General features: G+C 48.3%; 1 long non-coding RNA gene across 1 annotated transcript; it reads right to left on the bottom strand.

Moving 5' to 3' along the window:
• Positions 1-388: 388 nt before the first annotated feature.
• On the bottom strand, positions 389-12,364 carry LOC139363253 (uncharacterized). Its single transcript, XR_011623209.1, has 2 exons — positions 3,438-12,364; positions 389-1,071 (listed from the first exon to the last, which is right to left on the bottom strand). It is a non-coding gene; the product is annotated as an uncharacterized lncRNA (long non-coding RNA).
• Between the last annotated feature and the right edge of the window lie 2,098 nt (positions 12,365-14,462).

The following is a 14,462-nucleotide window of genomic DNA, read 5'->3' as shown; positions in this document are numbered from 1 at the left end:
AAGAAAGAAGAAATAGATAATCCCAGATCAGCTTTCCTTGACCTAAATAACTGCAAAAGATTCCTTTTTTTTTTTTTGCCTTGAGATATTCCACTTACATGAATAAAGTGAAATAGTATTGTTCCTTTAGAAAGTAATTTTGACAGGTCTTACTAATTATTGAGATGATCACTTGTTTGCTGTCCAGAGAACAAAAGCCTGCATTTCAGAAAGGCCAATATTCTTTTTGTTCGCCTTATACTCATTCTACTTTCAGTGGGTGGGCTTAGGTTTATTTCAGACTTAGGTTTTCTTGCAATGCAGGTATTATGTAGGCTATATGCCTGCCCATGCATTCATGTTGATTTAAGTGTATAAAATGCTTGGACACATGGAATCATGAATCCTAGAGAAGTAATCTAAAGAGTTTATTGTTGTCAGTCAGGATGGACTAAGTTATGCTGTGCTAACAAACAATGCCACGATCTTAAAGAACAAAAATCAATAGGTTTATTTTGTGCTTATGCTGCACTTTCACTGCCAGTCAGTAGCAGTTCTTCTGCATATTGTTCAGTAGTTCAGGCTGAGGAAGTTCTAACTGGAAAATTGCTGGTTGTTACAACAGAAGGAAAGTAAAAACATGGGAAACCATGTGTTCACTCTCAAAGCTTCTACCCACATGTGTGACACATTCCTTTCGCTCACATTTTACTAGCCAAACTCAGTCATGCCTGCAGGCAACAAAGGTGGAAATGTGTAACGCGCCAAAGTCTTGGAAGCAACAGTGGTCTTGCACCCTGCTTTCAGACAAAGTCTACAATGATCCTTGTATACCCTCTCATGTGAGCATTTCCTAGATACAGTCTTCAGCAAGAGGACTCTCAGCCTTCCATGTAATGGAAATACAATCAGCAGTTGAAAGCACAGAATTAACTCCACTGGTGTAAAAGCCGGTGCCTTGCTTCTGTCCCAGAGTCACCAGGATGTCCACCAGGGAAATGAACCAAGTTGACTCTGTAGTGAAGAGGCTGCATCAGCATCAGCCCTGCATCATCCATGGTGATTACATTATCCACATCCATGGTGATGGAGCTAAAATATACAATGATCACACACAGGACATAATGACACATTGTGGATCATGACCTGCCTAGGCCACAGTTTGCCCTAGGGATCAATGACCTAGAACTATATCAGTGAAATCTGTTGAACGATGAAAGAAGAGATTCTCTTACTTCAGTAATTGAGAAGAAAAATGAATTCTCCTACCTCAGTAACTGTGGAAAAAGACTGATTTACCTCAGTACCTGTGAAGAAGAATAGATTTTCCTACTTTAGTAACTGTGGAGGAAAATGTATTTTTCTACATCAGGAACTATGGAGAAGAACAGATTCTCCTACAGAGAAGAGGGATTTTCCTACCTAGGTAACTGTGGATAAAGAGAGATTCTCCTACCTTGGTAACTGTAGAGAAGAAGACATTCTCTAACCTCAGTAACTGTGAAGAAAGATTCTTCTACCTCAGTAACTGGAAAAAATGAATTTTCCTATTTCAGTCACTGGGGAGAAGGGAAAGAAACTCTTACTTCAGTAAGTAGAGAGGAATAGATTCTTCTACTTCAATAACTGTGGATATGGAGAGATTTTCCTCCTCAGTAACTGTGGAGAATAGATTCTCCAATGTGAGGAACTGTGGGAAAGAAAGGATTCTTCCACATCAGTAGCTGTGGAGGAGAGATTCTCCTACATTATAACTGTGGATAAAAATGAATTCTCCTCATTCAGAAACTGTTGAGATGCATGCATTCTCCTACTTCAGTAACTGGAAAAGAATTGATTCACTTACCTCCTCAGTTATGAAAAAATGATAAATTCTACTGTCTTTGGAGGAAGAAAAGATCTCCTGCCTCAGTACCTGTGAGGAATATTGGATTCTTCTACCCCAGTAACTATGGAGAATAACAAATTTCCCTATATCTGTAATTGTGGACACGGAGAGATTGCACTATTTACATGTGGAGAAGAATGGCTTCCCCTATCTCAGTCACTAAGAAGAAGAATAGATTCTGTTACTTTCATATCTGTGGAGGATGAAAGTTTTTTTTTTTTACCTCAGTATCTGTGGAGAAGAACGAATTCTCTTACCTCACTAATTGTAAAGAAAGAGAGACTTTCCTATCTCAGTAACAGTGGACAATAATGGATTTTTTTTAACCTCAACAACTATAGGAAGAATAGATCTCCTTTAATAACTGTAGAAAAGAATGAAATCACCAACCTAAGTAACTGCAGAGAAGAGATTCTCCTACCTTAGTAAGTATCTAGAAGATTTTCTTATTCTACATCAGGAACTGTGGAGAAGGATACATTCTGGTACTTCAGTAACTATAGAGAAGGAGAGAATCTTCTCCCTCAATAACTGCTGAGAAGAATGGATCCTACCTTAGTAACTGTGAAGAAGAATGGACTGTCTTACCTCAGTAACTGTGGAGAAGAATGATTCTTTTATCTCAGTAAAAATGGGGAAGAACAAATTCCATAACCTCAGTAAAAGGAAGAGAGATTCTTCTATCTCAGTACAGGTGGAGAAGAATGGATTCTTCTAATTCAGAACTTTGAAGAAGAGATTACACTCCTGCAGTAACTGTGGAGGAAAATGGATTCTCCTCCTCTGTGACTTTGTAGAAGGAGAGATTCTTTTACCACAGTAACTGTTGAGAAGAATGAATTCTCCCTCTTCAATACGTGTGGAGAAGAATAAATTCTCCTACCTGCATAACTGGAGAAGGAAGGATTTATTTTAAAACTCAGTAACTGGGAAGAAGAGAGCTCCTTCAGTAACTGTGTATATGAATGAATTTTCCTAATTAGTAACAGTGTGAAAAAAGATATTCTCCTACCTCAGTAACTGTAGTGAATAATTTATTCCTGTATCTCAGTAACTGTGGAGAAGAATGGATTATCCTATCTTAATAACTCTGGAAATGGATGGGTTCTCTTCCTTCAGTAACTGTGAAAATGAATTCTCCTACCTTGGTTATTGTGAGGAGGATAAAGGGTGTTACCTTAGTAACAGTGAAAGAAGATAGATTCTCCTACCTTAGTAACTGTAGAGAAAAACGGAAAGATCCTCCTCACTCAGTAACTGTGCAGAAAAATATTATCTTCCCTTAATTGTTGGGAAAAAGAGGATTCTCCTACCCCGGCAAGGGAGCAGAAGAGATTTTCCCACCTCTGTAATTGCAGGGAGGAATTATCCTACCACAACATCTACAGTGAAGAGTAAATTCTCCAACTTGAGTAACTGGACAAGAATGGATTTTTTAAACTTCAGAAACTGAAGAACAAATTCCCTAATCAGTAACTGCATGAAAGAGGAGATTCTCCTACCTCAATAACTGTGGTAAACAATTTATTTTCCTATGTAGGTAACTATGGAGAAGAATGGCTTCTTTTACCTTCTTGGTAGATGTAGAGAAGAATGAATTCTCCTAGTTGAGTAACTGTGGAGACTGAGGAGGAAGAGACATTCCTTTACATTGGTACCCATAGATAATAATGGATTTTACCAACTCATAACTGTGCAAATGCACAGATTCTTCTATTTCAGCTACTGTGGAAAAAAATACATTCTCCTTCCTTAGTACATGTGGAGAGGAATGGGTTCTCCTATCTCAGCAACTGTGAAGAAAAGATTCTTCTGCCCAAGTAATTGTCAAAAAGAATGGATTCTTCTTCCTCAGTAACTTTGGAGAAAGATCTATTCTCTAACCTAGTAACTGTGGAGAAGGGGAGATTCTCCTACCACGGCAACTGGAGAAAGATTCTTTTGTCTCAGTAAATGCAAAGAGGAATGGATTCTTCCACTTCAGTAACTGTGGATAAAAAGAGATTCTCCTACCTCGGTAATTGTAGAGAAAAGTGATTCTCCTTCCTCAGTAACTGGAGAAGAAAAACTTTTCTTCCTTAGTAACTGTGGAAAAGGAGAGAGTCTCCTGCCTTACTATCTGTGGAGAAGAATGGATTCTACTTTGCTAACTGTAGAGGACAGTGCTGCTACCTGAGTAACTGTGGAAGAGATATTCTCCTACCTCAGTAACTGTGGAGAAGGAGAGACTTTCCTTCTTTAGTAACTGTGGAGAGAGAGAGCTCTTCTTCCCTCAGTAACGATGGAGAAGAATGTATTCTACCTCATTAAGCTTAGAGAAGGAGACATTCCCCTACCTCACTGGTGAGAATAAATCTGGGCTCTTGGTCAGAATAGTATCAGTGTAGGTATCGCCAAGGCTTCTTGTCTGTGTCCCTATGAACTTGGGAATGTGCTGAAATGAGACGTGGTGGACTGGATTGAGAAAGACCGGCCAGGGGGGCTTTGGCGCTTGTGAAGCTTCTCTACCAGTGAAAGGCACAGCTCGGCACCTCCTCTTTCACAAAATGGTGTGGAAGATGATTAGAACTGAGAGCCCCAGTGAAAAAAGAAACTCTTCACATCCCCTGTAAAAGCTGTTGGTGAGAGGTCCCTGAGAGACGTGGGGGGATATCAATACCCTCTCTTCCCTACCGAGGGAACGCACCTTCTGGACATCTGGAGAAGAACCACAATAATACTTTAAAAATCATAGGACCAAAATTGAAAATCAAACCCTTGCAGAAAATATGACAAGGCAGAATTGTAGCTAATTGTGGATAAGATGGTCTGCGTTTGAATTATGGCTCTAGCACTTACCAACTGTGTGGCCTTGAGCAAGTTAGTCGACTTCTCTGTGGTTTCAGTTTCCTCAATTGTAAAACTGGGATGATGAAATGACTTGTGCAGTCAGCCTCCTGTGAGAAATAAATAAGATAATGCCTGTGACACACTCAGAACAATGCATGGCACAAAGCAAACGTGCAGTCAGCATTCACTGCAAACAATTTCTCATCCTGAAAAAAATGTTGATTAGACCATGGTGAGCCAAGAGATGAAGGCCATTTTCCTTAAAAAGTCCCATTGGAGGCCTGGCCTTGGTTTCTGCAAACTGAGCAACTAAACAAGCAGAATTGAAGGTGTGCTCTGCCATTGTTCCGCAACAAAGCTTATTGCTGAGAATGGAAGTTTGAGAGAACAACTTTGCCAAAAAGAAATTTCATCACTCCTTGAAATGGCAACAATAATTTGGGGTTTTTAGGAAATTCCCTCAGAAACCCAGTGCCCTATTTTCCTCACATTACCCCCATTTAGCTATTTGTGCCATACACCATATAAATTGTCATCGCTAAGTCCAAGACATCATGACTCATAGACTGCCTCTTTGTTTTCCTAAAGAACGAAGAGTCCAAGAGGAATAGAGAGGCATTTTTTCATCCACAATTTTTTTTTTTGAGATCCCCAATGTTGTGTTGGGTGCAGGTTATGGAGACAAAGATGTAGGTCATTACCTCCAGGGTCTCACAGGCTGGTGGGAAGGCAGGCCAGGGAACCTGCCTGTAGCAATTGATCCCTGGTATATTCACAGGCTTTGGGCCTGATGGAAAAGAAGGGTGGGAGCTCAGGGACTCAGAACCCCGAACAGAGGGAGGAGAATCCTGAGGGTGAGAGCGTGGAGGGCAGGGCTTCCAGGAGGGAACAGCCCAGGTCAGGCAAATGGTGAGAGAGCCTCTCACATTTGGGAACCATGAGAGTTTCCATATGGCTGAGAGGTGGCTTCATGGGGAAGACATGAGGGAGAGTGGAACAGGGTGGAGGCAGATCACAGAGGGCTCTGTGTAACTTATGCTGGATCTCAGCACCATGGGGAGCCGTCAAGGGAAATTTAGATTGAGCAGAGATCCAACTGGGTTCGGAATATCTCTCTACAGCAGCAGTAAAATACCATGTGGGTGACAAGACTGGGAGCCGGGAGCAGAGGCAGGAGGGTGTGGATGGTTCAGGCCAGGGATGGACAGTGGGGCCGAGGGGAGGAGACATTGGAGTGGCACTGTGTAGACAGGGGCAGGTCTTGGGGACGCATAAGACTGAAAGAAGATGTGGAAACATCCAGGCCCACAGTCTAGGGGTCCAGGGGCTGTGGCCACTGGGGTGCCATTCAATCAAAGACTTCTCCCAAGCCCACCCCAGGTGAAGCCCCTCCCCTACCTGTGCTGGCTTGCTCCTGGGGGCCAGGGCCTCTCCCTCATTGCAACCGCCAAGCTGGACCATCCAAGAAGTAATGTAGCACCTGCCTACCATGACCCATGCCTGAGTTTCCCAGCCTGAGCCTTCATTCGCAAAGCTGTTTCTTGCTTCAAGGCCATTTCCTCATGGTCCTCTCGTTCCTGCGATGCTCAGCCCTGAATTCTTCACCAGACTCCTAACAGTGAGTGATTCGCTCCTCTGTAAACATCTCCTCCGTGAAAGGCCTTGCCCAGTCTCCAAACCTAAATTAAGTCCTCCTGTTACAATACCCTATACTTCGCCTCACATTTATGGCAACGTGGAATTATATATTTCTGTGTGTGGCTGTTTGTTTTATATTTAGCTTCCTTCATCGACCATGATCTCTGCGGGGACAGGGCCCCTGCGCCCCCATGCCCAGGGCAGGCTCTACACTGATGCCTAGAAAACACACGTGCAAAGGCAAAGGCATGAAGTCAGCGAACGAGAGAAGGCTGGATTGGCTCCAGGTTTCTGGCGGTTGACAGTGCCCAGTATCATTCACCAAATGTGGGATAGGCCAGGGGGAAAACACACTGTGAGAAGAAGAGAGGAGCTGTGGATCTGCTTCAGAGCCATCTGGCCCAGGCCCCTCATTCCAACTGACAGGGACTTGCCTGTCCAGATTCAATGTCTCCTATGAGTCGCCAAGCGTACAGGGATCACAGGAGCCTTGGGTTCACAAAGTACGTGGCTCCCCTGTGCAGATGAAGGACCAATGGCCAAAGGAACAAGAGAACCCTGAACCTTCTGTAAGACAAACCCACTAAGTGCTGTTTCCCACTGGGGTCTCCTGCGGAGAAGCCCCTCAGACCAGGAATATGGTGCAAGAGCTTCGAATTCTTTCTCCTGGACCAGCGGTCACCCAAACAGCTATCATTAGCCAGCAGACTTTTGGTCCACAGGAGGTGGATGATGCACTTGGTCCTAATGGGAAGTTTCCTGGATCCGTTTGGTTTGCTGCTGTTGGGAGACCAGGCGGCCACCTTCTTATAGCTGTGTCCTCCTCACATACGTGGTCTCCAGCAGCACCGCCATCCCACAGTTTCCTGACTCTAACGTGTCTGAGGCCCCCACTGCCTCTGGCCAAAGCGCATCACCTGCAGTTCACTCCCAGCTGCCACTCACCACTTATGGAGCTCCTGCCAAAGCAGCTTCCATGTGCTGAGGACAGCAACCTGCACAGTTCACCGAGGCCTGACTCAGTTGCCCTCTGAGGGTCGGGGCAGCTTGTTGAGTGCAGATGGTGAGACGGAGTAGGAGGCTGAGGGGCAGGAGGCCATGCTGCAAACCACAGGTGGATTTCTGCCATTAAGGACAATGCTCTGTGCTGATGAAGGCCTAGTCTGTCGCAGTTAGTAATTCTGTAATAACACATTACATTTTCAAAGCATTTGTACATTTTCCAAGTATTTTCATGTTTATTACTCTTTGTTAACAATAACTACAATTTTTTTTTGACCTGAAGTACACTCCTGTGCTGCCCACTGACATTTACTAACTCATCAAATCCTACACACTTATTCTCTACTCACAGGCGAGAAAGCTGAGGCCTGGAGATGTCACACTGATGGAAGTCAGCTAATTCGGGTCTGTCTGACCCAGAACCCACACCCTAAATCACTGCAGGCCACTGCCTTCTCCCCAAAGTGCCCTGAGGGAGATTAAAAAAACTCACCTCCTCCCAATTGAGCCAATGGTCCCAGCAACCATGATGGCACTATCAGGCAGGGCAGGTCCCTCTCTTACTGATGTGAGAGCTGAGACAAGGAGCCCCTCAGAGCCCAGTCTGAAGTTTCACAATGAAGACAGCTAAGTCACTCCTTTCCTCCCTGCCGCTCCCCTCCTTTCTTCCTTCCTTTCCTCAATAATGAAGCATCCATTAGAAACCTGCTCTATGGAAAACATTGCTCTGTGAGGATACTATGAAAGTCTCCTGGAAATCAGGAGTGGTCTGGGCATTTACAGGGGTGTGTGTGCACACGTGCATATGTGATTCTATTGACAGCAATATTAACAGTAGAGTAAAAAATAAAGCACCGAATCAGAATTTCTTAAAATTGTTATATATTTCAAACATTTGCACTTAGCATATTAATGCTTTTATATGTAATTCATACCGTTTTATTGGCAGTGTGTCTGGAAATAGGACTAACATTTGTAAGAGTATGTGCCTTTATAGAAATATGGAAAAGAAAATGCTGCCTCTCAATCATGTCATTTTGTGACAGGAGGTAAAACTGCATGGAGAATGAAGTACTGAAAATAAAAAATGGAGGCCCTTCATTAGTATTAGGCCCTGGGTCAGCTTATCTCCACCTCGGAGATTGGCGTCTGCTAGGTTTCAACTCTTCCTCCCAAAGCACACGGCCTCTTGCCTGTTGCCAGCCAGTTGAGTGTCAAGTGGAAGTTCGGAGCCATTGGCTCCATCCCGGCTGCCCACAGAGAGGAAAAAGTGCTGCTAAAGGGATCATGTGTTTGGGGAGATGGGCCTGAAAGCACTGGTGGGTGTGGAGAGGGTGGGCTCTGTACAAGCCCTGCTGCCTCTGGCCTGGATTGGGCGTGTGCTGCAAGGTCTGGGTGTCCAGGGCAGTCGACTCTCTAGACAGCACCATTCAGTGTGTGCTTCCCTCACATCTGTGGGGACTACTCAGGTACAGGAAGCTGTCCCAGGCTCTTTGGACCTCATTCTCCAAATAACAGAATAGTAACGTTGCACAGGTTTATGGGAAGATTTGTGGAAATAATTACATGTCTCTAGTGAATCTGAACTAGAATTCACAAAGGATATATATGGGTTAAGAACCTGAGACTAGTTCTGCCTATCTTATAAAGGAGCATCTGTATACCATAGTATTGGTGAGATTGACAGTCTTTGCGTGGAAATTGTGATCCCTCACTTCAAATATGCATGAGAGGCCCTAGATCATGCCCTGATGATGCCTGCCATGGTTTCCAGCACAGGCCCTTGACCACACCAGCTCTAAGACGGCACCAACAACGCAGACCAGAGCTTGTTCTTTCAACCACCTGTATGGGCATCATCCTCATGTCCACCTCTCCACCGGCATGTCCACCTCTCCGTCCATGCATCCACCCCTCCGTCGGTGTGTCACCTCTCCATCCACACATCCATCTCTCCACGTGTCCAGGAAACTGTTGCCCTGGGGGCGAGAAAAGTGTAGTTTGTAGCAGTCTACACTAGGCTCACACTTTTGCTGTCTTCACCTTGCTAGTATGGTGGGCCTCGGTGACCCACTCTGGTTGGTCGGTCAGCACACAGCGCCGCGACGGCAGCTCCATGGTAGACGGTGCAGTGGGACCCAGCAAGGCTGGCCGTCCCTCTGGCGGGGTGGTCAGAGCCGCTTCGTGGAAGGCGGACTTCATCCGAAGGGCTAATGTCGCCGGGACTTCCTGACCGGGGAACTGCAGAAGGAGCCCCCAAAACAGTGCAAGCCCCGGGGCTTTAAAGGCGCTCTTCCTTCGGCGTCCCATTTTACAAAATAACATTAATATTAGGTTGATCACAGTTAATCGTTGTTTTGTAGATTGAAAGCATTTGAATATTGACAATTTAATAAAGTTTATATTCTATCTAAGCATAAAAACTTAAAAATTTATAAAGCACCTTCTAGAACAGTCGCTTTGCTTCAAACATTTCAATCCTCAAACCGGCCACGTGACTATGTGAGGGCCGGTATTTTTCTCCCGGCTTCAGGTGAGAAAACTGCCTCCGCTGTGCGCTGCGCTGAGCCAGGGCTGACACAGCTGTGGGGCTGGGGTTTCCAATGCCAGGGCAGAGCATCTCCCGCTGACTCCTGCGGTTGTGAGGCTCCTGGGATGCCCCTCGCTGAAGTGGGTCGGGACCGCATCGGGATCCGGGCAGCCCGGCCTCGCAGAAGGCCCTGGGCCCGGGCCTGCAGCTCTGGCCTGACCCCTCAGAACCGCCCGAGGCTAGCGCGCTCTTCTCGGGTCCTGCCGGGAGCCCCGGCCTCAGCCCCTCGCTCCCTCTGCCCTCCGTGTGGATCCCGGCGGCCGCCCTAGGTGGGGCCTCTCGGCAGGGCAGTCTCTAGCGCCCGCCCTCCCGTGCGTCCCGGCTCCGTGGTGAGCGGCGTTTCCCGCCTTTGCCTTCTGCCCCCTCCCAGCTCCGCCGTGGGAGGTGGCGCCCTTCTCTGGCTCTCCTCAGGCTGCGTTCGCGCCTCACGGGAGGTCTCGCCAGCCTGGCAGTGCTCGGCGCCGCTTCCCGCGCGGACTGAGGAAAGATGGCGCGCAGGCGCTGGGAACCCGCGGGCTTCTGAGGAGCGCGGCGGGCACGAGGACGGAGGGGAGCCCTGAGGCCACAACTGAGGAAAGGGTCGAGCTCAGGCACCGAGGCGGTGGCCGAGGGGTTCCCAGGGTGGGGGCCGACGCGCGTCATGGGAGGCGCTGGGGTAGGATGCTATGGAGGCCGCCCGAGGCCGCCCCAAGCGGCAGGAAACAGGCGGGCCGCGTCCCTCCCGCCTCAGCTACAGGCCTGTGGGGCCGCCTTCCTGGCGCGGCAGCTGCTGTGAGGGGCGGCCGCTCGCAGGCCTTCCTGGGCTGTGTGGTTCCGTCGTCGTGCAGATGGGATCAGATGGCTCTGGAGGTGGGGTCCCCTAGGTGTGTGCCCCAGACTTGCCGGCGCCTCCCCACGCCCATCAGTGAGGGTCACAGCCCCTCCCCAGACCTGGCGGGGCCTCCCAGACCTGGCGGGGCCTCCCAGCCCTTAATGCAGCGCTGACTGGGCCTCTGCCCACCGGACGCCCTGGTCTCAAGACGGAACCCACGTCCCCTGCTTGGGCTGGACGAGTGACCGTCCCCTGCGGCCATGAACAGGGAGCTTTAAACGTGTTGAGGCTGAACCCCACTCTCTGGGAGCACAGGCATCAGACGCCACGGACGTCATGGTGGAGGAGACCACCCGCGAGCCTGGTGACGTCATGGTGAAGGTGACCGCCCCTGAGCCTTGTGAGGTCAAGGTGGAGGAGACCACCCTGAGCTCTGTGACTTCACCATGGAGGAGACTGCCCCTGATCCCGGGTGCCCCTGACCCCAGGCACTGGATGGGATCCCCGGAGGCCATGTTTTAAAATCAGTTTATTTGCTGTCTCATCTATAAATTATTTTTTAATTGCAATAAGACTGCCTACTCAAAAAGAGTTCTGGAGACAGATGATGGTGGTGTCTGCACGTAGGAATGTATTTAATGCCACTGAACTGAACACTTAAAAATGGTTAAGACGGTACACTTTTTGTTAGCTGTATTTACCATAATAAAAAATTGGGAGAAAAAGTAAACACTGGCCTTACAAACACACTAGCTGGTCCTGAGGATGTGCATTTTGTGCTAGCGAGGCATAAAGGAACCTCAGAGCGTTGGCCAAAAGATGTGACCATACTACGATTTGGGGTAAAGTCTGAGCCTCATTTTTTCAGCTGTATAATGAGATTAAAAATAACATGTAGTTCTCTACGATGTGGGGACAAATAACAAATGTTTACTTTGGTAACTGCGAATTGTGAATAAATGTCACTATATAGTTAAAAAACAACAGCAGCTCATCTGGTAAGCACAGCACCACCAGCCTCCCTCATGGCAGAAACCCAGCATCTGGTCAGCATAGCACCACTAGCCTCCCTCATGGCAGAAACCCAACTCTGGTGTAGCGTCAGCACTGAACAACAGATGGGACATTAGCCCAGGAAACACAGCGGATCCTCAAGACAGGCATTTGCTCGTGGGTTGAATTTGGAGAAGCACAGCACACTCAGAGGGTAACTGTTCCCCATCTTCAAGGTCGTCCATTAATAAGTGTTTAAAGTTGGTTTGTTCTCCAGTTTTCCACGTATCTGTGTGTACAGTGAAGTGTCAAGGACTCCAGCCTCCTCCACTGATTCAAGACCACGCGTCCTCTATACAAATAAAGACTTAGCCTGGCAGCAGAGCGAAGAAGAGACTGCAGGGCATGTTTGTTCTTTGCAGAGGCTAAGAGTTCCCCTCAGGCTGGCACCACCCACCAGAGGCAAACAACTATGTCTGTGGAGCTGGGTCCCCTCTGGTCACAGGCACTGCCAGACTTCCTGGGATAGGGGTCAGAAGGTGGGAGACAGGCAGGGGCAGCCAGTGAGGAAGGAACCAGGATGAGGTCCCAGGAGATGGCCGGGAGGAGACAGCCCAAGTGGAGGAGAGGCCGGGAGGCAGGTGGGCACCCTGAGCCTTCATGTCCCCTTCACTGGTGGGCAGCATCGGCCTATGAGCTCCTAATATAGCATTTAAGAGTCCAGTGAGCACGGGCATAGGGAGAGAGCATGTGGATGGGCCTCTAACCCACACGCCAGCAAGTGACGATGGTGCCACCAAATGAGAGGCATAGGCTGTGGGTCCCCCTTCTGAACCTGCACATTCACCAAACAGGAGGCATGGGCTGTGGGTCTCCCCTTCTCACTGGACACGGGCATTGGGAGGGAGCATGTGGACAGGCCTCTAACCCACACGCCAGCAAGTGATGACGATGCCACTGAACGAGAGGCATGGGCTGTGGGTCTCCCCTTCTGAACCTGCACATGCAGTGGCGCCTGCTGCAGGGCATCTACAAGCCGCCTTTGGCCCAGCACCTCAACACCCCTGCCCCTAAGGAGCTGTGAGTCCTGGCTCCCAGGCTTGCATGGGCCACAGGTTTCTCACAGGAATGGGGATCTTCATAGCACCTCACAGGCCTGCTGTCCTACGGGCCACTGAGACAATCGCTGCGAGGCTGTGTGAGGTGCACCACCTGGCTCAGTTCTGCTGTGCGGTGGTAATGACATGACATCTGGGGTTTTGTTTTTGCTTCTCTGACTTCCCATCCTTTCAGACTGGAGGACCCTGACCCTGCTGGGGTGGCCAGGGACTTGAGGAGGGAGTGCAGGGAGCTAACCCAGCTGACCAGCTCAGACCGGGGAGCCTCAGGTGGGTAGGGCAGGCCCGGGGCTGAGGAGGCTCTGCCTTTGACCAGGAGGCCGGTGGCAGAGATATCTCAGGGGTAGGGTTTCCTGGCTGTTTATTTCTAGGCTAGGACCTATGCCAGCGTCCCTTTTAGAAAAGCTGGAAGAAACATTCCTGGGTGAAAGTCTGGACAATAGTACCTGCCTGGGCAGCCCGGGCTCTGCCCCTGCTTCAGCACCCGCGGGCCCTGAGTGCCTGGTCGCTGAGTCACTTCTGCAGAGCCAAATTCCACAGACGCGCACATGGTGCCAAACACCTGGCTCCTGGACCTCCCTGTTTAGGCGCTGTGCCCAGGTGTCTACATGCCTGGAGGGCGGGAGGCCTGCTGGGCATGCACGCGATCTCATCAGCACACTTAATATACATGTACCCACACCCTGCAGGCGCGTGGACAGGCAGGTCACAGCCCGGTAGCAAGAGCACACCTGGAGATTCTGTGGTGCCTTAACTTTCCAAAGCACTCTCATGTGACTGTTCCACGATGACATCTTCCATCCCTGCCCTTTCAGCCAGGCTCCAGGCTGGGCTCTTCACCTGCATTGGTGGTGTCCCCTCTGCAAACCCAGTGCTAGACAAGACAGATTATTGTCTTTTGTCCTTGGAGGAACTGAGGCTCGGAGAGTGTGATCAACACACCCAGGCCACACAGCTGGGGTGTGTCACACAGGCGTGAGTGTGTTGATCCTGGGACTAGCCATACCCTCCACCACTCTGGATACTTCAGGCGAGCTCCTTAATCCCAGCCGGGCCTCTATACATAGGTCTTAACTGTCTAGGCAAATATTTTAAGAAATGAGTGGATATATCTGCTTTAGGGAGCCCGTCCATGAATATCCATGCCTGTCCAAGCAGGTAAATTGAAGGACTTGCTATAAAGTAGAGGTGAACTTCTCGGCCACGTGCAGTAAGGATGGCTTACATCAAAGCGCATTTCACAATTTTACCAAGACCTCTCATGTCCGTTAGCGCTTGAACTTAATTTAAGATCGGATGTTGCCTTTCCTAGGAAAGACTGTATACGTGGGTAACTTACATTCTGCTCACATTCCAAGCACATTACTGTTCATTATTCAGCCGTAAGTGCCATTATTATAGGCCCTTGATGGAGTTACATAAATGAAATGGGCTGAATTTCACTAAAATTCTATTTTGCACCTGGGGTTTGCCTCAATCAATACTTTTTGTACAAGACCTGGATTGAGACAGAAAGTTGATACCGTACAAACTAAGATAAGTTTGTGTTGTATTTCCTTGTCAATTGGGACATTAGTTATTGGTTGTCACATGTACTCACACATAAATAAAATG

Source organism: Macaca nemestrina, chromosome 5 (genome assembly GCF_043159975.1).
Source record: "Macaca nemestrina isolate mMacNem1 chromosome 5, mMacNem.hap1, whole genome shotgun sequence".
In the NCBI taxonomy this organism is placed as follows: domain Eukaryota; kingdom Metazoa; phylum Chordata; class Mammalia; order Primates; family Cercopithecidae; genus Macaca; species Macaca nemestrina.
The sequence above is the reverse complement of the archived record's forward strand: the minus strand, read 5'-3'. Positions and strand labels throughout refer to the sequence as shown.